A 23,641-nucleotide genomic window follows, 5' to 3' on the forward strand; every position below is an offset into this window, starting at 1 on the left:
CCACATGAGAGCACGGCTCGGTGATAGCTGCCAGTTGCACGTTCGAGTCAGTAGATGTCTGTGGGGCTTCTGAGTTTTAACATCTCCGTTGGTTTGCTCAGATGTATCATGTCTTTCTCTTGTCAGGGTTTAAGTATGTGTGCTCTTTCCTCCCTCCTGTGGGCTTTTATGCAGTGGTGCCCTTTCAAAATTTGCCTATTGTAAGTTAGATAAATAGACAGTACTTCCTTATATTTGCAATAGCCTTGTGGTTCCTGCATTTACTAAACGAAATCTGAAGTTTTGGGCCTTACACCCTGTAATAATAATTACAAATAATAATAGCTACTTTTCCTCTTAGAAATAGAGAGCACTTTATAAAGAAAATTAGTACCATTACTGCTATTTTATGGGTGTACATAAGGTTACTAAACTAATGTTTCACTTCAGGCCTAGGCTTCATACCTGGCTGATGAAGAAGGAGGTGAAATCCCCAGAACACAGTTCAGAGCCCAGATTAGCTAACATCTAAAAGGAGATGCTGTGAATACTCTGCTCCCACTGGAAGAATAAGTGGAAGGGCTGAAGTCAGACAGCAGAAGAGAGGCTGAGCTGAGCTGAACTGAGGTCCCAGCCTGGTCTCCACCCACCAAGCCACACTGCTTCTCTGTCCTGCGCACCAGGACAAAGCAGTGCTGAAGGACCATGAGAGGACCAAGGACCACATCACTATAGACATCCATTTGGGCATTTTGTAAAGCAATAGGCAAGTTTTGAACATCAATACCAAAATGTCACTGCTTGCATGCTTCCTAAATAATTTCATTTGGTTTGTTCCTTCTTTATTAAATACATCTTTTATATATAATTTATAAAGGTATATAAGTATATCTAGCTAAGACATACCTTAACTAGATGTGCTTACAGTCACACATATATGTATATATCTTAACTAGATACATTCTTTTACTGAATAACATTTGTCAGAAACTGAGTGCAAGTTTTCTGCCTCAGTGTCTGAAGGCCCTTTCTCATTACGCTGCAGAGGATGGCGTTGACTAAACATGCCATCACAAAATGCAAAATACATGTTTATCTTTTTGAAACATTAAATGCAAATACTGTGGTTTTAAACTGTTGAAGTTCTAGAGCATTTTAATTACATGTGCTTAAAACCAGTCTCATTTTTCATTTCTGGAGTCTTAGAAAGCTCCTTTTTCCAATTTTGTAATGAGTAGGTGTTGCAAAAGAACCTCCTGAAAATCCAGAAATGCTTGTAAGAATTGTTTTCTTCTCCTCCTCATTTTCAGCTAGTTGTGAATAAGCTGAACAAAAACTGATGAACTGATTATTTTTCCCTGCACCAAATAGCAGGAAAATTATTATGGTATCTTCAAACAACTTTTTTTTCCTATCAGGCCATTCTGGGAGCTTGAAGACCAGAAAAACAATTATTTTTGCCTATCTCTGCTTTCATAATTGTCACTATGAAGCATCCCGATCTGTCAGGTGTTGATAGCATTACCAACAGAAACCAATATTCTGCTTCAGCAATGCAGCGTCCTAAAATTGCCCCCAAACCAAAAAAAAACAAGGTGATGTTCTCCATCAGCACCATTGCCTTGGATGCCCTTAGGCAGTTCAGGTGTACTGATCTAGCTCACTGAAATGTTTGAATTATTATCCATGCTCATTATTTATCTGGGAACAGTTGAAATTAACCTTCCTTTTTCTTCTAAAAATCCAACTCCTGCAACAGCTTACCTTAACATGGTATTTGCCAGGAGTGTAATTAGGGCTAAAATTTGTAAGTTATTTGCTAGGCAGCTGCTTTGTACCAAGACACCAGAAGTCTGTGGGAGGGATGATCAGCTGGTGCCCAGTCTGTTCAAGCTCCTGAAAACATCCTATTCTCACCAGGGCCCCTTTTGGCCACCAAGGCCCAGAGCCCACAGGTATCTGAGATCAGTGGGACTGCTGGGCAAGTCTGTGTTAGAAAACTTGGGCTTCAGTCAGCTCCAGTTTGTCAGTGCTGCAGGTCCCTGGCTGCATTTCTCCAGGCACAGCCATTGCCGTGGCTGATGCCAGGGCCAGGCTGATGGTGCTGCAGCCGGAGCCAAGCCCTGCTTGAACGTGAGCAGGACCACCACCTGCACGCAGCGGCTGGCTCCAGCACCAACCCTCGCCTGGCCCCATCTGCTCCTGCAGCAACCCAGCACTCGTGTGTCTTTCCTCCAGTATCGAGCAAGTAACTCGGCTCTTTCACCTCTGGCTTGGTGTGACACCCCAGCACTCTCCTGCTGCAGGGATGGCCCCCTGAGACCTGCTGGGGAATATACCCCAAAACACAAACTCTTTCTTTTCTTTTGCTTTCCACATCCAACCAAACGCAATGGCTCAGAGTTAACAAGGTGGGGATGGGGATGAGGATGAAGGCACAGGATGAGGATGAGTAAGGATCCTATGAGATCCTCAGAGATTCTGATTTAAACTGAGGGACTAGGGAAAGAGCCGGGAAAAAGACACACGAATGATATAGACATGAATTCAGTGGGAAGCTGGACCTTTCCCATGCTGCCTAAAGTTATGAGTAATTTCTGTAAAGTCAGTTTTGCTCTGCCTTCACATTTCATTCTGTCGCTGGACCAATACACTGTAAATCAAAGGGTCCACAGAATTTTACAGTCTGGGAAGAGGTGAGCTTTAGCAACTGGTATATCTTGAAGGGTCCTTTGAGCTCAGGACACTTCGGGCTCAAGTCTCCAAGGTCTTAGGGCTGCAAAGGAGCAGCAGAGCAAAGGACCTTGGGCCAAGGAGGCACAGGGCACTAAAGGTATACAAACTGTGGCCGGAGAGAAGTGTCAAAGCATATGGCCCTGGTGCACAGACACAGACTGGCCCTGGGAAGGGAAAAGAGCAAAAGCTAAGTGAGAGCTGTGCCATTCTCCCTCCGGTGGGAGAGACAGGCTTAGGCTGTTCTTAGGTTCTTAGTTCTTAGTTCTTAGGCTGGCTGTCAGTTCGAGTGATGCTTCATTTGCTTTCACTGTACTGGTAGGGTTGGCATTTGCTTCGACTCGAGGATCTGAGCTGTCTGGAGACAGAAGTCTTCATCAGCTGCTCATTAGCGTTTGTGCTGAGTTAGTCAGCCCAGCTTGTGGAGTCTTTCTGAGCTCAAATGGGGCAAATGAAGGGCTTTGTTATGTTTAGGAGATTTTTCACCATCCAAATAGCTCACTTTGTCATCTTGTTAGCGTGTGGCTACCTTGGTAGGGAGAGGGTGTGTTGTACCAATAAGTCTGAGAAAATTCCTGATATTCGGCATACTTGGGAACTGTCAGTGTACAAAATCTGTGGCGCTCCAGCCCTTGTAAAAGATGCCTAGAGACAGATGGAAGGAGAGAGAGAGTGAGAGCAAGAGAGCGAGAGGAAGATATATAAGGAAAACAGGACGGCGTAACACAAAGGTTTTTTATCTACATGTTAGCACAGTGATAGTGTGCATCAACAGTCACCCCAAATGAGAGGTAATAAAACCTCTACCCTGCTGTTCAGGATTTCTGCATGCTCTTCTGCAAGCCCCAAAGCAGGTGAGCTAGGGGAGCAATGCCAAGTGCTGGCAGGGCTAGGCTCTTTATTCCCCCTATAAACACACTACATCTCTCCACCCAGCTATTCCAGCAAGCTGTTGAGACAAGATGCTCTGAATAGCTTCCTCGAAATGCCTACTGATGGGATTTGGAGGCTATGCCTACTCTAGCAAACGAAGCAGGGTGACAGATAGCACATTGGCCTGTGATCATCATCCTATTTAACTGAGTAGATGGAGTGATGCTACCCAGCATGGATTTGACCCATGCCAAGTGGTGGTTTCCTGGACAACGTCCAAGTACAGTTTGGGTGATACATAGGCCAGGAACTGTTTCCAGAAGGCAGAATGGATGAAGTCACCGTGCCCAGGAGGAAGGGAAGGAAAGAGAGTTTTGTTATAGGAACACAGCCTAGAGTTTGCCACTTTCCTTCAGGGCTGGAGAACAGACTCTTTCATTTATTAACATTAATGAACTCAGGGAGACCTCAAGTCAGATTGTAGACTTTGTTGTTGTTGATGTTATAAGTTGAATGGCATAGATTCTGAAAAAAAGAAACAACACCAAACAACAAACCCTCAGAACAAAGACATGAAATAACCCTTCAAATGTTCTAAAATATTTTTCCTACACTTAAGAGTGCCCCTCTTTTAAATCCCAAGGCTAAAAGCCAAAGGAGATTCTCCTGAGAAGCTGGACACTCCCAGTGTGAGGCCATCAGAAGACAGATTTCTGAGTCACCACATTTCTAGGAAGATAGGACTGTGCTTGCCTAGCCCTGAGCCAAGGACAGGCAGGGAGGGTTACATGCTCAGGAAGAGAACAGCCAGAAGAGGAAGATTTCTTTCACAGGAAGAAAACAAAAGCAATCAAAAGGAAATATTTGCAGATGCTTAAGAGGTGTCTCAGGAAGTACATTAGTATGTTGATTGAGATGTCAAGCATCTGACAAACTGCACAGGAATATGCAGTTTTATGCATGGATTTTATTTCCACATATGGTTTGGATATCCTATGGGGAAATTTAAACAAAATCTAAAGTTGCCAACAAATCCCTTTCAGTCTGGATTTAGTTTGCTCTGCCTTGTTGCAAATGCAAGTGACTGATCTTTGCATAAAAGTGCATGTTACTCTCTCAGATGATACGCACTGGCAATAAAACTGCCTTCCTTAAGTTACGGTATTTTAAAGCAAATGTCTTTGAATTACCTCAGTGTCTATGCATAATTTTGGTATCTTCTTAGTGGTCCCTGATGGATCTGAGGAGAAAGCAGAACTGAAACATTACAAATTAGTTTAAGGTCTTGTAATTGAGCAAGCTTCTGCCACCCCCAGCTTGCATGTGCTACTTAGAGCTCACGGCTTATCAGCAAACTCAGAACAGTTTAGCTGACATTTCCTAAATAATGGTCCAGGTTGCAAACATCCATGCTTTATCCTAAGTTGATCCCAATGTTAACCAAGAATCCACTTAAGAGAAAAACTTCTCTTTGGGATATATTTTTCACATGAGCCATATCATGCCCCATGCCTGATATGAAGGGTTTGCCATTTCTTTGTAATTGATCCAGTGTCCGTGATACTATCAATGGTGGGATTGCTGCCGAGTGGCACAGCCTGCCCTTTCCTACATGGCATTTATCATCCACCGCACCCAAGGGTCTCTGTCTCCCCTGGACCCCATGGTAAATTTGCTACCAGCACTGAGGGTCCAGCTAAGAAACTGGAAAAATTAGACTGTACTAAGATCTGTGTCACTAAGACTAAACTGCAGTATCTTTTTTTTTTGGACACTAATATTTATGAACACTTGCTTATGATATCCAAAGGATGTATTAAAAGATCAACTAGACTCTGGCAGGTAAAGTATTAAATTGCTTACTATTTAATAGAAATAGTAATTTTGCTTGAGACATCCTCTGCCAGTCTATCAGCCACTATTAATTCTGCAGGTATGCTTTCAAATGTCATTTCCTGGCTTTTCATATACAAACGTCATCATACACTGTAGTATATTACAAAGTATCAGTAACATTTAGCATTTGCACGATACCAAAGTCTCCTCCTCTTTACCTATTAGGCAAATATACCCTTTCTAGACAGTGATTTCTGTAATGTTACTGATTTGTCTATCAAAATGTACTACAACACTTGGGAATAAATCCATATTATGTATGAACACAAATGTGTCAGTCAATGTAGATGCAAGTGCGCATGATCATTTACTTGCTATAGACTAGCAGGTACGGTCTTCACCAGCAGTACATATGCTTGCTTCTTCGAAGACATCACTTTCTCAAAGCTGAAAAAAAAGAAGTAAAGCAAGTAGGAGAGAGTATTTAAACATCAACTTCATGACACTGATAAGCAATGGCTTGGGATATGAAGGTACCCATGAAAGCACTAAAGTAAGTTTGGGGTCGTTGCCTGGTATTTGCCCTTCTTCTTGGATGAGTTTTCATGCCAGGCAGGGATACAAGCCAGCGTGGCTATGCTGCCGTAGCCCATGGTAGCCAGCCATCCCAGTGGGAGTTCAGGGCCGTACCTGCCATAGCCCAGGCAGGTCAGGACAGTAGGCTGCTGTGGGTGGAAAGGCTGCCATGCTACCTCCAAGCGGAAAGGGCTCCAAACACAGAGGCACTGGTTGCTTTTGGGGTAGGGCAGTGAGGAGCCCTTCAGAGGAGCAGCTGTTAAGCTGTTACCACCTTGAAGCCTCTCCTCCCCTTTCACATGGGCCTGGAGAAGGGAGTCAGGTCCCTCAGGGAATCATCCCAAATCCCATCCCACCTCCGCCCCTCCTCCAGTAGCAGCAGCTCCATACCATGTTCAGTCTGTCCAACCTGCTGAGAAGCCTTGAGGAAATTCAGTGCTGGAGCCACAGGGACAGAGCTGACTGCACAGCTGATGAACCCAAAAGACACCATCTTAGAAAAGCCCACATCTGTGCTCTGGTGGATATTTCCTCAATTTCAGGTTGAGAGAGCGCAAATTCTGCAGAAAGCAGAGCAGCAACTCCTAATCATCCGTATCTGTGCAAAGACTTTTCAGTTCCTTGGAGAAGAAATGCCTCTCTTCATTAAATGATGAAATGGAGGTAGGAATACTATTAAAAACAAAATTATACTGATAACAATAGGCAGAAATAAGGAAATGTGGAAACAAAAGTCAATTGCTGAAGGAGACAAGAGGCACCACTGGCCAGCCAGGGTAAGGCTAAACAGGAGGAGTTATTTACATACATCAGTAGCAAATTAATTGAAATCCCACTGACAACACAGACCTGCTGTTAGACAGGGTTGGCAGGATCATCTATCACAAAGTACAAAAGGCTGAAGTACTCGAGCAGCTCTTCCCCTGGGTGCTGAGGAGCTGAGGTGACGTCAGCCAGAATCAGCCATCAGGGACGGGCACAGCCAAGAGGACACTTATTCCCAGGCATCCTGTTCAGACAGCTTTGACTCTGCAAGACTGGATAACCTGCACCTATAAGAATTAACAATTGCAGCCAAGGAGCTCTTTGAGTTATTAATGCTAGCAAATCCTAGAATGATCAAAAAAAAAATCCTACTTGCAAGGTTATAAACAAGCTTAGATTGACATTGGTCTCTGATAAAACCCAGGAAAGGCTCGCAGGGAAAACAATCAACAAGGAGTCAAAAGAACAAGTGATTCAATCACTATAGTATTTTTAAAATTATTTTACAATCTACCTCAAAAGTTTTGTGACATCACAAATTTGATTCAGTTACCCAACTTCTATAAGGCATTAGAGCAAGTCCTTCATAACGTTCTGCAAAAATTAGCTGTACAAGAAAATCAATGCAGACTCATTTTAAAAAGATTAGGGATTGCTCAGTTCGTAGATCTCAGAAAGGCTAAGGGTTTTTTGAGCAGAAGCCTCCAGGGAGCTGCTCTTATCCCCTTCAATATCTTTGTCAATGATCTTGAAGAAAATATTAAATCATTGCTGATAGGATTTGTAGCAAATAAAAAGAAAACAATGAAGAGAGAAAAGATGATGGGCATAGGTCAGGGTCACTTGGAAAGGGGGCGTTCATTTGAATGCATGTTTCAGCACAACCAAATGTAAGGTCATTCTTCAGGAGAAAATAAATCCCATTTATAAGGGGGAGAGGGAGTCATATCAGAGGAAGCAGTGGCTTTTAGGAGCTGTAACAGATAAGCAAAACAACATGATAGCTGAAAGAGCAAACCATGTCCATCACTGTATAAACAGACAAATGCCAAGGAGGAGTAAGGAAATAACATCATTTTGTTGTACATAATGTTTATTACTTCAAAATACAAAATTCACTATGAGTGTCGATGCAGCTGTCACTTTTGTTTCTCAGGTGGCCTGTCTATGTTTCCAACTTCTGGTTTTTCCCTCCTGCTACCATGCCCTGGTGGCGGGGCGAGGCTCAGTGTCCCAGGGACAATGGGCAGGATAAGCTAATGCCAAGGCAGTGGTTACTCCTGCTCCCAGGGCATCCAGAGATGCTGCAGGTTGGGAGATGAGGGATGCTATACTGCTATACCTGGGAATTAAAATAGAATTGGGGAAGAACGCTCAGTTTTGGGAAGTGTGTTCTGGTGAGAAAATCCAGAAGTTTCACCTCTTTTGATTACCCAAGACAAGGGTAAGAAGTGATTCTATCACAGTGTAACAGAACTTACATGCAAAAGATATTTCACAACTGGCAACACTTCAATCTAATAGAAAAAGATATGCAATCCAATGGTTGCAAACCATAGCCAGACAAACTCAGCCTAGAAACTCTTCCATTTCAACAAGGAGGGTAAATAATAATTGATCCTTCACTTGCAGCTTTTAAAACATGAGTGAGCGTCTTACAAAATTATATGCTATGGTTCAAACAAAAGTTTAGGCTGGAAGGAGAAATTATTGTGTACGGTTATTTGAGAGAAACAGTAGATCACATAAGGCCCTTCTATGCTTACTTTATTATTTTGGTATTTTTCCCAGGTCTTGGAACTCATCTGGAAGTCTGCTACTATCCTGCATGGCTTTTGTTCCCCCTTTCTGAGACCATGGCATGACATGGAAAAAATGCAAACACAAATTACATACACTTTGCGGTCAGGCAGGTTTTCAATCCTGAATTTGCAGACCTACATTGACTATTCAGAGAACTGATACTGATTTGGGGGATTTTTTCCAGACACATGGAAATGGCTACTTGTACTAGCATTTTGTACTCTAGCCATGAAGCAAATGTAACTATAAAGATTTCTGCATCGTTTAACTACATTACTTTTTAACATTGCAAAATCTTGTTTTAAGGCTACATCATGCAGTGGTTTCAACTTGCTCTTGAATTGTACTGCAGTCACATTATAGTTAGACTTTGGCTCTACTTCCCTAAACACACTGATTCTAAAAGTTGGGGTTGTCTCTATCACTGAGTTACTTTCTGATCACTTAGTGTGCTTTTAGACCCCACATACAAAAACCCTGTTGAGCCTACGCTGTAATCACACTGTTGTGTAGTAACCAGCCTATATTGCTTAGCAGTTGCAGGTAACATGGAACTATAGTAATTTTACTGTAACTGCTGTGTAATTATTATTATATTTATGTCTGATCTACAAATTAAAACATATGCTACTTTGCCATTGATGTTTTAGCTATATTTACCTATCTCTAATAGATTTTAGCTGTGAAGTAGTGGCTAAAGGAGAACTGATTTTCTCCAGGGTATAATCTTGTTTCTGACTCTACAACACTCCTTTGAAAGCAAGTCTCCTTTTGCTCCACAACTCAGGGATGCAGCTAGCTCATTTTCCATGGTCCAGGAGAAACGTTACCTGGTCAGGACAGACTACCAAGAACATGTCTACCATTGGCCTCAGAGTGGTCAGGATTCACCCTAGGCAGGAAGGATCCCAAGTCCTAAGTCCTGAGTCAGATAAAACTCCCCTTGGTTTGAAAAAGGGCTGTAGGAATAGAAGAATCACTTTGGAGGTTTTTTTAAGGGATATCATGGAGGAAAATTACAGAGGAAATGTGATGTTTTCCATAATAAGTCTCCAATACTTTCTACTTTACTGTTGAGTTGACACCTCCCCAGCACTGGCTGAGACAACTGCAAGGCTAAGGGCTGTTCTGATACCGTGTCCACCCAGAAGCTCTTACACTTAGGGTAAATACACAGAACCAGAACACAGACGATAGAGGGCATTTGTTGCAACGTACACCAGGGAGGACTGCTGGTGCTTCAGCAGTGGGTTGCCTGCCCTTACATTATGAGAACATCCATGTCCATAATTTGACACCCATTATCAGTGACCATCTGCCTAAGCTTTAAGTTCTTCTGTAACTAAAGAAGTAAAAATTATCCAAGAAAATGAATTTTTGAGTCAGCGTCTTCTTTTTCCCATCTCACATTATTACCACAATTCATTCCCTTTCACTTTTCCCGTACTTAACATCTTATCTTGCTTGCCATAAGATCATTTATATATAAATCACTATATTTCAGGCAGAAGCAGCATGGAGAATAATTTCTGTAGGTCCTAAGCTACAGACTCATGCTGACATTAGTCACCTCCCTTGAGACTTACATGTTTTCTTTCCTGGCTAAATTCACATAAGAACAGCTCAGACTCAAAGTCCACTTACAGATTAGATTTTGTAAATACTTGTGTGGCTTTTTTCCCCCCCCAAATGATTTATTTTTCCATTTACTTCAGTCTGGCCTGTCTCCAGGAGTTATTTCAGAGTAAAATACAAGACCTTCTATTTCTTTTGGATGCAAACTTTAAACAGGGATTTAGAAACCTCTAAAACACTCAGTAACTCAGCACATGACATGGTATGGAAAGGGGCTTCCTTTCAGCCTCTTGGGCCAGCTGGGAGCCCACGCAAGGAGCCACTTGAAAGAAGTGACCCTGACTGTGCAGCAGAAGCCAGGCTGAGCATTGCGTGGCAGCCAGCACCAGGTAGAGAGACTCAACCCCACAGATATAGAGGGAAGAGTAGGCACTAATTTTGTGACAGTAGAAAGTACTAATTGCATTCCTTGGCTTCCAATTGGAAGTAGCCCCTGAGTTACCCTTTTATAAGGATGCACGTATGACAGAAAAATTCTGGGAGTGAAATACAGTTCTAGTTATGACACCGAAACTCAGGTTTGTAATTCAGGGAACTGTCATAGTTCCCATGATAGCCCATGGAGGTCTTGTCAGCTTTGCCACTGGAGACCAGAGGGTTATGTCAGCTGGCCAGCTGGGATGTATCCACTTAGGGTGAGCAAAGGTACTCTCTACATGAATTAGATCTCTACTGACTGCGACAGGAGTCTGGACTCACAGTTAGACACCTAAATTTTGCTTTTCCTATTAAGGGACCAAACCCATTCTTAATGCATGCATCCTCCCAGTTTGTCCACAGGACCTCTACGCAAACATCATGGAAGGGTACTCCATTAAATTCCTAATTCCAGCTCAAAACTGATGCTGAAAGCGCTAGCTAAAAAGCTATTCCATAATAGCGGTGACCTTTTTGCCAGATTATTCAACAGTAAGTGGTATGTATAATAAAGATCCTCGTTTGTTTGCAATGTTTATTCAAAATGTCAGAACAAATTATTTCTATCCAGCACAAACTCTGCTTTACAATTCCATCCATTTTTGTTAGGTTTTTAATACTGGTCCTAATTTGCATCTTTATGCTAAAACATGAAAATAGAGCTCCTTTCCTTGAACATCCCCAATTTCCATTAACTTCAATAGAAATGTCTCGTATAAAAGGAATGCTAGATCAGAATGTAGTAGCTACAGTAAGAGCAAGCTAAATAATGGCATGCCAGAGAGGACAGTGTCCTCCAGTGTTTTACAAGGAAAATCCCTTTTAAACCAGGCAATATTGTGCCTAAAGCTTAGCAAACACGTGAGCTTCATTTTAGATCCTGCAACTACAGTTTTCTGTGGGTCCCATACTAATTTCAAGAAACATTTCACAATCCCAGACTAGTAAAACAAGGGATTGCAAAGGATCTCCTCATTTCCTACAAGCCTTCAGACAAAATGGATGGCAGAAGTTGGTGTGACGAAAAGGGCACATCTTTTAGGGCAGGCAGTTACAGCAATTACCTTTAAGAACAAACCTCTGGGTATTTCTGTTTTGGTTAAATGCCAAATCAAAGGAAATTTGGTTCACATGTATAGATGACACTAACAGTGATATCTTAAAGATCAAACACAGGATACGTCAACATATCATCAGTTTAGAAGGGATGCTTCTAAATAGAAACTTTTAAACATTTATGGGATATACACAGAGCAAGTTTTCTGCTTCTGTAGATGACATTCACCATCTTTTTCCTTTTGCTTCACCCTCCATATTTACCTCCCTCAGCCAGATGTACAAATGGTACTGTTTTTCTCCAGAACAGTTAGAAAGATTGCAATGACATTGAATGTGACCTGGTTTCTATAATACTGAATAGATGAAAGTAACAAAACAAAACCCCAAAACAACAGAAAAACAGATCACAGTGTAATTAGTGCTGTAAACCAAAGGTATTTCTGTCAGTCCCAGCACAGCATCACACGAGTCACTTCTGGCTCCTTTTGTTAAAAAACAGTTACTTTCCTTAGCTAGAAATTTGCATTTTATTCCTGATTACATTATGTATTCTTGCTGAGAAAGTGCAGAGGACACGAATATTTAAGTATGCGAATCAAGCAAGACTGCAACGTTGCCAATTTATTTCAGTCTATTTTTTCTTCAGTTCACCGGAGCTTCACACATTGCTTCCTTGCCATTAATAGGAGTTATTTGCCACGTGCATCTCATGAACTCGTTGTGGGAAACTGTAAGGCATTTTGTCGGCTGTTTTTATTTACAATGTAAGAACATGCTGCTGTGCCAGTGATTTCTGTGGATGCATTGACACTGATGAGAGCAGGAGCAGAAGCTGCCATGACAGAAGACATCTCCTCTTCTTCACTAGACAGGGTGGCAAATCCATTGCAGACATTGCCAGTCTGGAAATGGCACGCTAATTTGCCAAGGAGCTGAAACTGTTTTTAATAAATATTTTAGTACTCTTCCTATATATTGCCATGAAAAAACTTTAAATGTGGGCTTAGAGTAATAAAGAACTCAGATAATACCAAGCACAGAACAGTATAGGTCCATGATTGGCACCTATGTCTTGCAGTAGCGAACAGCAGTTATTTCTGTATTAGTTAATCGGTTAAAAATGCAGAACCACATAGACGGACCCAAAGCACAGCATGTAAGGAGAGCAAATTACTTTTTAGATGATGCAAAGTCTGAAAAATGCCTGATGCAAAGGAAAATTAAAAAATCTTCAGAGTGAAAATAGTCATTACACCAAGCCTGCACAGAAACATCAAGATCCGGCCCGGAAACAGCCCAGCTCTCACTGTCACCTTTAGTGACTTTGAGATAAATGCCTCTAGAAATGCCCCAGTGCCTACAGCCCCCAGTTCCTGCTAAGCAGCAGCAAACGGGTGTGCTGACACAGTGGGGTGAGCCCACAGAGATCTATATTCTCATGATTGCAGGAGATTATTCTAAACAATGAAGAGGAAAATTTTGGACATCAAGTCTCCTTGGCTGTCTAGCCTGAATTGTCATTACTTGTACCATTTCATAAAATCATAGAATCATATAATGGTTTAGGTTGGAAGGGACCTTTAGAGGTCATCTAGTCCAACCCCTCTGCAGTGAGCAGGGACATCTTCAACTACATCAGGTTGCTCAGAGCCCCGTCCAGCCTGGCCTTGAATGTCTCCAGGCATGAGGCCTCCAACACCTCTCTGGGCAACCCATTCCAAAGCTTCACCAACCGCATTGTAAAAAACTTCTTCCTCATATCCAGTCTAAATCTACCCTCCTTTAGTTTAAAACCATTACTCCTTGTCCAGTCACAACAGACCTTGATAAAGAGGTTCCACCCATCTTTCCTATAGTCCCCCTGCACGTACTGGAAGGCTGCAATAAGGTCTCCCCGCAGCCTTCTTTTCTCTAGGCTGAACAACCCCAACTCTCTCAGCCTGTCCTCATAGGAGAGGGACTTCTTCCCTCTGATCATTTTTGTGGCCCTCCTCTGGACCCACTCCAATAGTTCCATGTCCTTCCTGTGCTGACAACCCCAGAGCGGGATGCAGGACTCCAGGTAGGGTCTCACCAGAGTGGAGTAGAGGGGCAGAATCGCCTCCCTTGACCTGCTGGCCACACCGCTTTTGATACAGCTCAGGATACAGTTGGCCTTCTGGGCTGAAAGCGCACATGCCCAGCTTTTCATCCACCACTACCCCCAAATCCTTCTCAGCAGGGCTGCTCTCAATCCCTTCATCCCCCAGCCTGTATTGATATCAGGGGTCGCCCCGACCCATGTGCAGGACCTCACACTTGGCCTTGTTGAACCTCATGAGGTTCTCACAGGCCCACCTCTGCAGCTTGTCTAGGTGTCTCTGGATGACATCCCATCCTTCTGGCGTGTCAACTGCACCGTTTAGCTTGGTGTCACCTGCAAACTTGCTGAGGGTGCACTTGATCTCACTGTCTATGCTATTGATGAAAATATTAAACAGCACTGGTCCCAGTACAGGTCCCTGAGGGACACCACTTGTTTCTGGTCTCCATTTGGACATTGAGCTGTTGACCACAACCCTCTGGATGTAACCATCCAACCAATTCCTTACCCACCGAACAGTCCACCTACCAAATCCATATCTCCCCAATTTAGATAGAAGGATGCGGTGAGGGACTGTGTTGAAGGCTTTACAAAAGTCCAAATAGTTGACATCCATCATGATGCATTGTGTTCATACCCATACCCTGGTGTAAAAATCTGAAGGAATGCTAACGTCTTCAGCATAAATATCATATCAATGTGGTTTTAAAAAACTGTACATTTTTAACCAGGGAAACTGAAATCTTTTCATCCAAGTGTATAATGAACATATTTCTTTACAGCCCACATTCCTCTTAAATAACCATAAAACCTTTTAGAGAGGCCATGCTCTAATAAGATTGCAGATTTACACTTTGATTTAAAAACAAGCAAACAAGAATTTATACTTTTCATTGAACGAGGAAAATATTATATTACTGTTTTAGCTCTCCTTTTCTGTACTATCTAAAGCAACATTAATGATATATTGAGTAATTTGGGAGGAAGAAAAATCTTTAAAATATATCTCCAGACAGCAGAGTGAAATAACATGGCATGAAAGGAGGACGGATTGCCAGATACACCCATCCTCAAGTCCCCTCAATAGGACTTCACAGACCTAACCTGCAAGTGCATCTGATGTGAGGAGCAATCCTCTATAAGGCAGGGCATGACCCCATTACAGCAAAGGTTGCATCTGTGTCTGGGCTGTTTGGAGAAACACAATACAGTGAGATTAGGCTGGTTTATGAGTGTTCACAGACATTAGCATGGATCCTGGTGTTCATATGCTCTCGCACATAGCATCTTGGCCCAGAACAGCCAGCTTGGTGCCTGTGGATGTGTTTCTGCAAGGTACCAGGGCTTTTGCAATACTGTGTTGTCCTGGGGCGTTCATGCAAGCAGCCTCGGCATAGCTGGGAGGGAGGTGCCTGGGGATGGATGGCTTTTGAAAAAACATAATTTCTATTGGCATGTTCATTTGGCTTTGTTTAAACCAAAACCATAATAAATACGTTGTCATAATGCTTAAATGACTAATGATATTAAGCCTAGGGTAGTTAGTAATGGTAGCCTAATCAGAAGCATATGCTTGGAGGTCAAATGGTCCTACTCCCATCTTATCTGTTCTCAGCACTGAATCCAAACAAGCTCCCAAATAAGGCAGAGGTGATGGATAATTTAGGCTTGAGGGAAACATATTAAAAAAACTACATGGTAATGAACAGCTTCATGAATGAAGAAAAAAGATTTAAAAAAAAAAAAAACAGAAAAAAAATTTATCAGAAATAATGTCTTGAATCATTTGGGGCAAATAAACAATTTAGGGTTAAAGAAATCTAGAGCTGTATAAGGCTGATGCGCCCAACAGGGAACAAGCTTGGGTAGATGGTGTTTATTTGGTGCAGAGCACCTTGCTTGGCTGTTCCACACCTGGCTTGAGCAGAGCAACTGGCTCCATCCCCATAAGACACACAGCGGCACAGGACTCCAGCAGAAGCCAGATGTCCAAACACAAGCACTGAAATCCTGTGGAAGAATAAAGTCCTTTTGAAACTCTGGAAGGTGGAGTTCAAAGGGGTTTCCAGTGGATCAGAGGAAGAACAGTGATATTTCACCTCTAACAAAAAGCTGAGTTGCCGTACCTGAGATTCCGTCCACAGGTACCCCTCTGAGGCTTCTGGCAAGTATTGTAGGGTGGGGTTTAATCACATAGTTTTAGCCATTTAAAAAGAATAAGGATTTAATCCTCTGTTTCTCTAGCTAGTGATCAGAATTGGTAGCTTCGGGAGAAAATACTCCATCTGACAACCCTATTATAAGAAGGGATGAAATGCCTGGTGGGGTTTCCCTCTTGTTCTCTTCTCTCACTTCTCAGATCATCGAGGGAGCCTAGGTGAACAGCTTGTGCAAGAGACCTTATTTTTAGATTAAAAAGTTGCTTGAAATGAATCCCCCTTTCAGCTTTTTCTTTCATTTCTGGAAACTACCACTATGTCAGATTAAGGTTGATGGCTTCCCCTCCTGGAAAGCACAGTGAAGGGCTGCCTTTACTGAATCACACTTGATTTGATGTGTCTTATGTTTCTGTGTTTGAAATAATTTCCTACATGTAATTATACACTTAAGCAATATTTATGTGCATATAACAGCTATACAGTTTTCTTGTTTTCCAAAAGAGATTCCCTAGGAACATTTTGCCTTACTACTGTGTTTTTGGACTAGATATTGCTACTTAGGATACAAGTAAGGGAAACAGACTATTAATTGCTCTTTGGAATGAATTGTACAAAGAGGTCCCACATGAGGCCACACATTTATGCATGACAAAAAAATATGTACACACAGTACAAAAGTGTAATTATATTGAACACACACATGTAACACAAAAAAATAGGGAACTGGTACTGTTTGAATGATGTGCCAAATATTAAATGATGCCTTTTTTTTATTCAGATTCACAGTAAATCTTCTGAATTTTGAAAAATCCATGCATTACCGAGATGCTAGCATCTCATTCATCTGCTTCCTGACAAAAATCTGCCTCTGTCAGATTTCGAGTGAATGTAACATTTAAAAGAGTTCAATGGTAGCCAAATCCTGCAGTGCTCATACAGCTAAACCCCGACTGCAAATTGCAAGTGGTTACAGACTGTGAGATAATGGTCTCCAGCCTTTGTTAAACCCTACATCTCAGGGTTTAACAGCACAATTCTGGAGACTGCAGGGAACAGTCCTGCTTTAGTATGACTGATCTGATTATTTGTGTGTGTGTGCGCACATTTCCCACTTAATACTCAATGTGATAGAGTATTCAACCCCATGACCTCCAACGAAATTGCAAGGATGTAAATGAGAACAGGGCTTAGGTTGTAGTATTTGTTGTGTAAAAGCCTTTGTGAATTAGCCTGCAAACAGCCACAGAGTGATACAAACTGAACAGGTTTTAGTGCCTACTTTACAGTGTTATTTTAGTTAGTTGAGCAGCTGAAGTAGGATTTTACTCATTAAAATTCTTCAACAGTCTCATTCCCCATGCAGAGGACAGAGGCTCACAGCACTTCCAGGTTGGACTGCCATAATCCCTTGAAGACAGGTGGCAGGTCTTAAAATGATGCCACTTTGTTTAAGCAGAAAAATGTCCTGGATCCTTAATTTTTGCACACGTGTCCCTCTGAATTGTGGCACTTGGAGGGGTGTGCAGCAGGAGGTAGACCCTTACATGCACCTAGAAACAGCCTTTTCCCCCTGGGGTGGGATGGTGATTGATAACTTACTTCAGGATTTGCTCAGCTGGCTCAAGCCTCATACAAGATACAGTGTCGCCAAACCCAACAGACTCCAGCATACATACAGAAGGGAGTGCAACCTCTTTAAGGACCCCAAAATATGACTGGCCCCACCTGCTCTGGATGAAAATTAAGTGCAGATGCTGGGACTCAGCCCAGGGACCTTCATCAGAGCTGGCAGGTTTAAATGTGCTTCGAGCCCCCAGAGCCAAGAAAGAAGGTTTCATCCTAGCCCCATGGGGAAGGGTGTGTGTCTCCTTCTGCACAGCTAATTACATGTCAAGAGGTTGCTTGCAGGAGGAGGCTGCTTCTTTAGATAGATGTGAGGCCAACCCTGCATAGCTGGGAGGAGGTAACAGCTGGTTTTGCTGTGAATTGTAAGGAAATTTCTCTCTTCTTTGCTAGACCAGGGATAAAAAGTGCTCTGTACCAGCATGGCAGTGCTGAGGGTATGTTATCCTGCTGGGTTTGAGGCACAACCTGCTGGCACATGGCCCACCAAGCCGAGACCCATGCTGTTTGCTTGGGGCCTGGCACTCTGTGCAGGTGCCTGGCATTTGTCCCTTGTGCATGCAGTAGCTGAGAAGACTCCCCCTGTGCTGATGTGTGGTGGCCTACAAAGAAGCCATGTGCAAAATATCACTAGATGGTTGTAGTCAAGGTAAGTGGAACTAGAAGTGCTACTTTAATTACTCTGCTGCATTTCTGATCAAAGGAGCACAGAGTCATGAGAAAATCCCTTTTACAGCACACCCTAATGTGGTTGACAAGATGTCAAGTTTTTCAATTAAGCAAATTATCCATTTTTTATTTAAAACACCTTAATACCAGGCTATGCAAAGAAAATTTACAGGAACCCGAGCATTTGCCTGCGAGCCTGCAAGGTCCTTAATCACAAAGTCAACTCAATGGCCTTTGTGAAAATGAACTGAGGAGTGATGCCATCCCAGCTATCGGGTGCTTTGGTTTGGGGGGTGACTTTGCCAGAGTCTGTTCTAAGCCCTGTTCTACTGGTTTGGTCCTTCCCTCCTCCCAGTTTTATCCAATGATTAATGGAAAAGTGTATTAAAACTACTCCTGGGTGCAGCCCAGAGCACAGAGTCAGCACCTTCCTGGGGTACAAGTCAGGGTCTTGCTTGAAATCTTGCTCTCTAGACCATTAATTTTACCTTTTGCAATTGAACAATTTCAACTGGCAGAGCTAAAAGGACCTGCTCCCAGCTTTCCTGTAAACCTGTCTTCTGTTTTCTCTAGCCTTTTTTCCCCATTCATCTTGGCTACACCATAATGAATAGTTTCGTAAAAACTGGGAGCAACAGGTTTAAACCTCACTTACTTACACTGAAATGGGCATCAAATCCACACCTCCCAGTCCTTGACCCAGAGCTTCAGGCTACCATGTGGAAGATGAGCTGCAGGTGATACTACCAGTTTCGTAGAATCATACAATCATTAAGGGTGAAAAGGACCTCTAAGATCATCAAGTCTAACCGCCAACCCAACACCACCATGTCTCCTAAACCATGTCCTGAAGTGCCACATCTACACAGTTTTTTGATACCTCCACGGACAGTGACTCCACCACCTCTCTGGGCAGTCTGTTCCGATGCTTGACCACTCTTTCAGTAAAGGAATATTTCCTAATATCCAATCTAAACCTCCTCTGGCTCAGCTTGAGGCTATTTCCTCTTGTCCTATCATTAGTGACTTGGGAGAAGAGACCAACACCCACCTCACTACAACCGCCTTTCAGGTAGTTGCAGAGAGCGATAAGGTCTCCTCTCAGCCTCCTCTTCTCCAGGCTAAACAACCCCAGTTCCCTCAACCTCTCCTCATAAGACCCGCTCTCCAGACCCTTCACCAGCTTCGTTGCCCTTCTCTGGACACCCTCCAGCACCTCAATGTCCCTCTTGTAGTGAGGGACCCAAAACTGAACACAATATTCAAGGTGCGGCCTCACCAGTGCTGAGTACAGGGGCACAGTCACTGCCCTGCTCCTGCTGGCCACACTATTCCCGATACAAGCCAGGATGCTGTTGGCCTTCCTGGCCACCTGGGCACACTGCTGGCTCATGTTCAGCTGTCTGTCAACCAACACCCCCAGGCCCTTCTTTGCCAGGCAGCTTTCCAACCACTCTTCCCCAAGCCTGTAGCGTTGCCTGGGGTTGTTGTGACCCAAGCGCAGGACCCAGCACTTGGCCTGTTAAACCTCATACAGTTGACCTCAGCCCATTGATCCAGACTGTCCAGATCCCTCTGCAGAGCCTTCCTACCCTCAAGCCAATGAACACTCCTGCTCTTCCTTGGAGGAAGAAAAGCCACAGCTACTACTGTGTTTTGTGATGTCAGTTCTCACACTGCCAGTTGGCATTGGCATGATAAATTGCTGCATTTATTGAGACCGAAGGGGATTTTACATAGGTCTAATACAAAGGGAGATTAATCCTATTCAGGCTGAGATACAGGCTTTTCCATAGTGGATCAAGCTGCCAAGTTTGAAGCAGCAGGCACTTCAAAAGGTACAGGAAATTCCATAAAATAGAGTTATGGGACAGCTTTTCTAGACCCCTAGTCACTCAACCTGGAAGTATGAGGTTTCAGGCTTTTCTTCACCCACACTAACTTTTAAAGGAGTTCACTGTTCTAAATTTATTTATTCTTCTTATTGGAATAAATACCTGCTCTCTGTAATTTGAATGTTCATGTCCTCCATGACTTCCTAGGGCACTGACTTCCCCAGATCATTATGTAGAAAGACATTTCCTTTGTGCTCAGGCTTTTTCACCCAATTAAAAATGTCTATAATAAATGTTTTAATCTCCCATAGTATTTGTATATGTTGCCTGGTATACACAAAGCTTCTCACTGGGAATGGAAAGCATGGAAAATCCAATAACAAATACACTTGAAAGTCAAGATTGTTTGAAACTGACAGACTTCTTACCACAAATACTATTCTGTCAACAACCATACCTTTTGCCACCTTTAATTTGTCTCAGTCTATTGATTGTCCCTTGTGGGATGTTCCTGCGCTGCTCCTCTACGGTTACTGAAAGAGGAAGGATCACTTCTACCTGCAGCTGCAACCTTGCTGAAATTAATGACATGACCTGCCATCTGAAGTCATTAATGTAACATTATGGCTATAAAGTCTGGGCCAGCTCTGGCTTGCAGGCAGGTGTAGATGCCAAAGAATTTCATTAACATCAGTAACACTGGACTGATAGGAGTGGCCTCAGCGGAAACACAGCTTTCCCCACAGCTGAGGCACGAGCTGGTTTTATATATGCATTTGTGCTTGCTTAGACAGCCAGGAAGACTTTGGTCCTCAGATGTACTCCAGGTAGAGCAGGCAGAGCTATAGTTACTACATAGCTCTCTAATCAGTTTTCTCACCGTTTTCTAGACTAATTAGCTGTACATGGTTTCCCCTTCCCAACCTAGGTGTCTGCTTCTGGCTGATGGCACATGGGGCTATCCATTTCCCTGTGTACAAGGGCTGTTGCACAAACCCACTTGAAACCTGCCAGTTTGCTTTGGCTTTCCTCTGGGAAGATGATCTATACTGGGAGTCAGAGGAAGCTATGAGTTACAGTCTGGAGCCTGTCCAGGGGTGGGTGTTAAGAGCTCGCTGACTTTCAGAGCTTTTCTGAAGAAGGCTTCATGCACTTACCTTGTAAACCCAGTATCCACTTTTCATTTCCCAGACTGGATTGCTGAGGTGGGGCTGAGTAACTTCTGGCAGACCTAGGGTCAAATTCAGGCATGTATTGCAGCAGATACAAGATCTGCATGAACTTCAGCCGTGCCTCTGAAATGGGATAATACCTGTTGTCACAGGAGAGCTCTAGAGATAACTGTGCTGATATTTGTGAAGCACACTGATTTCCCAGCGACCCGTGCTTCAGAAGAGCACATGAGGAAGAAGTGATTATCTCCATTTCATGCAGCATGATGCTTAATCAGAGCGACACAGGGCCCCTGCATGGCAGAGCTGGAAGAAGAGGATTGCTGAACAGCTGCCCGTCACAGAGCATCCTATGTACCAACTGAAGCAGGAGTTAAATGGGGAAAACACCGTATGTTATCATGCAATTAGCAAATGTATCATAATGCCTAGGCATAAGGGAGCTAAATTAAACTACGGATGCATAATCTAGCTTGCATGTAAGATCTCCATAAATACTGTATCCCTTCTATTGTTATCGGTGGATGCTCCAGGCAATAAACAATCCTGCGGTTAGATTTCCTTGCCTGTGCACATGGCTGCTAAATTCAGCATTTATTAATGGTGTCTGCGAGGGAGACCAGTGTTATTGATGAGAGTCTGTAGAAGGAACAGTTGCAGTGTCTTAACTACCTTTCTGTAAATATAGCTGGGGAAAAAATTAACACTTAAAAATTGCTGTGCATGGGGAAGAATTCATAGTACTCTGCATGGCACCTGAATAATTAGAAGGTAGGATAGTTTTGAACTGAATGACTCTATAGGGTGAATGAAGGCTGCTTCCCCATATTTACCTGCTATGAAGCTCAGTTTAGATAGTTGTAATTGCTTGTTTTGTAATGGCATTATGAAGCTGAATTAATGTTTGTACCATTTATCTTAATGCTCAATAAAGGTGTGCGAATGTTCCAGGCTCAGGGAGAATACTGAGTGTGAAAGGTATATGTGAAAAGGGAAAGACTGATGCTCCCATTTTTCATTTTCGTTGTGGATGGACCTGAAAACAGTCACCCTGTTTCACAGTCTGCCTTGGAAGAACTGATTTACATTTCCGCTTTGCAGCATGTGTCTTCCCTGGGTGAATGCCATAAAGGCTATCGTCCGGCTCACTGGTCCTTGAAAACCAGCTTCCTCACTTCGAGCTTTGACAGGTCTACGGTCCACCAAGATAAAGCTTATTAATGTGGCAAGTTAGTGTGATGATAAGGGGTGTCGGGAGGAGGAGCAGATCCACCACGCACTGAAGGATGCTGCATGCTGCTAAAAATCACAGCTGATTTACATTTTTATTTCTCACAGAAGTTTTAAAATGTAGACAGACTTGAGTTACCAAAGAAATACAATACCAACATCTGTACTTCTGCAGAGTATTCATGCTTACCAGCTGTGGGGTGACAGTCCCAGGCAGAAGGGTGGCCCGGGAGCCTAATCTAGATCGCATTCCTCCCAGCCAGGTGCTGGCTCATCATCCCTCCCACCAAGCCTTCTCTTGTTAACTACAGACACAAAATGCTGGCTTAGAGAAGCAACATTTTACACTACATCCTCAGAGATGAGGCTACAAGGAGCACAGGTGGGTCCAATTTTGCCATCTGTAAGTGGAGAAGGTAATTTGTTGCCACCCGCTGGTGCTGGGAGGTTCCATTCATTGCCATTTTGTGCTTTGCATGCAGAAGGCACCACACAAGTGCATGTTTGATACAGATATTTGCCAGAGGCTTACAAAGCTTCCCATATGGCATCTCCACACAGTGCTCATGAGCTGAGATTTTCTCTGCAAGGGACTGAAGTGATAAAATAGTGTCTCTGTCAAACTGGAAGCATCCAGGAAACAGCACTAATTCCTCAGAAATATTTTTAAAGGTTTTCTTTATTTTTTTAAGTATCTGGAAGCTTTCTGGCTTTCCAAATTTGTGTTCTAATTCTCATCCTAAATGCCTCCCACCCCATCCCTTTCGCTTCTTCTCCTACTGAGGAAATGGGAAACAGCTTTAGAAGGTTGAAGTGGAACAGCGCGCTATAAAATGTGACATTTTTGAAATAACATTCCCATTTAAAGTTGTATGCCGAAAGTAATGCTTTCTTTCACTTCATGTCTCAACCTTAAAAACACTAATGTGGGCTTTTTCGCTAAATGTAGACAAGGAACGTTTTTGTCCTTTTCCTAGCTTTAGCAATTCCCTCTGTAAAGAGAAGAACAGGGTGTGGGGGTATGAACAGTGCCTAAGAAGGAGAGAACTTATCTCCTGCCACCCTCTCCCATCCCCTTCTTTGCCCTAACAACAAAAATCACTTGCTGATTTTTAAAAGCCACACTAAATTTGAGCTAAGTCATGTTTATTTATGACTAAGAAGGATAATTTTCAGTCAAGCCTAATGGCATAT

The 23,641-nt window shown here is 42.9% G+C and overlaps 1 long non-coding RNA gene across 2 annotated transcripts in view; it reads right to left on the reverse strand.

Annotated features, from left to right (window-relative positions):
• The window catches only part of LOC142051564 (uncharacterized), a 48,708-nt gene that overhangs the window by 16,155 nt on the left and 8,912 nt on the right, over positions 1-23,641 (reverse strand). The window contains exons 1-4 of one of the 2 annotated variants that reach the window (XR_012658547.1): positions 8,529-13,249; positions 6,388-7,049; positions 5,793-5,868; positions 4,776-4,825 (exon numbers count right to left, since the gene is read on the reverse strand). This is a non-coding gene — a long non-coding RNA (uncharacterized LOC142051564). Of the gene's footprint in view, positions 1-4,775; positions 4,826-5,792; positions 7,050-8,528; positions 13,250-23,641 lie in introns of those variants that run through there. The other variant, XR_012658546.1, reaches the window with a different exon arrangement.

The sequence above is a fragment of the Phalacrocorax aristotelis genome, chromosome 1 (assembly GCF_949628215.1).
Source record: "Phalacrocorax aristotelis chromosome 1, bGulAri2.1, whole genome shotgun sequence".
NCBI lineage: Eukaryota > Metazoa > Chordata > Aves > Suliformes > Phalacrocoracidae > Phalacrocorax > Phalacrocorax aristotelis.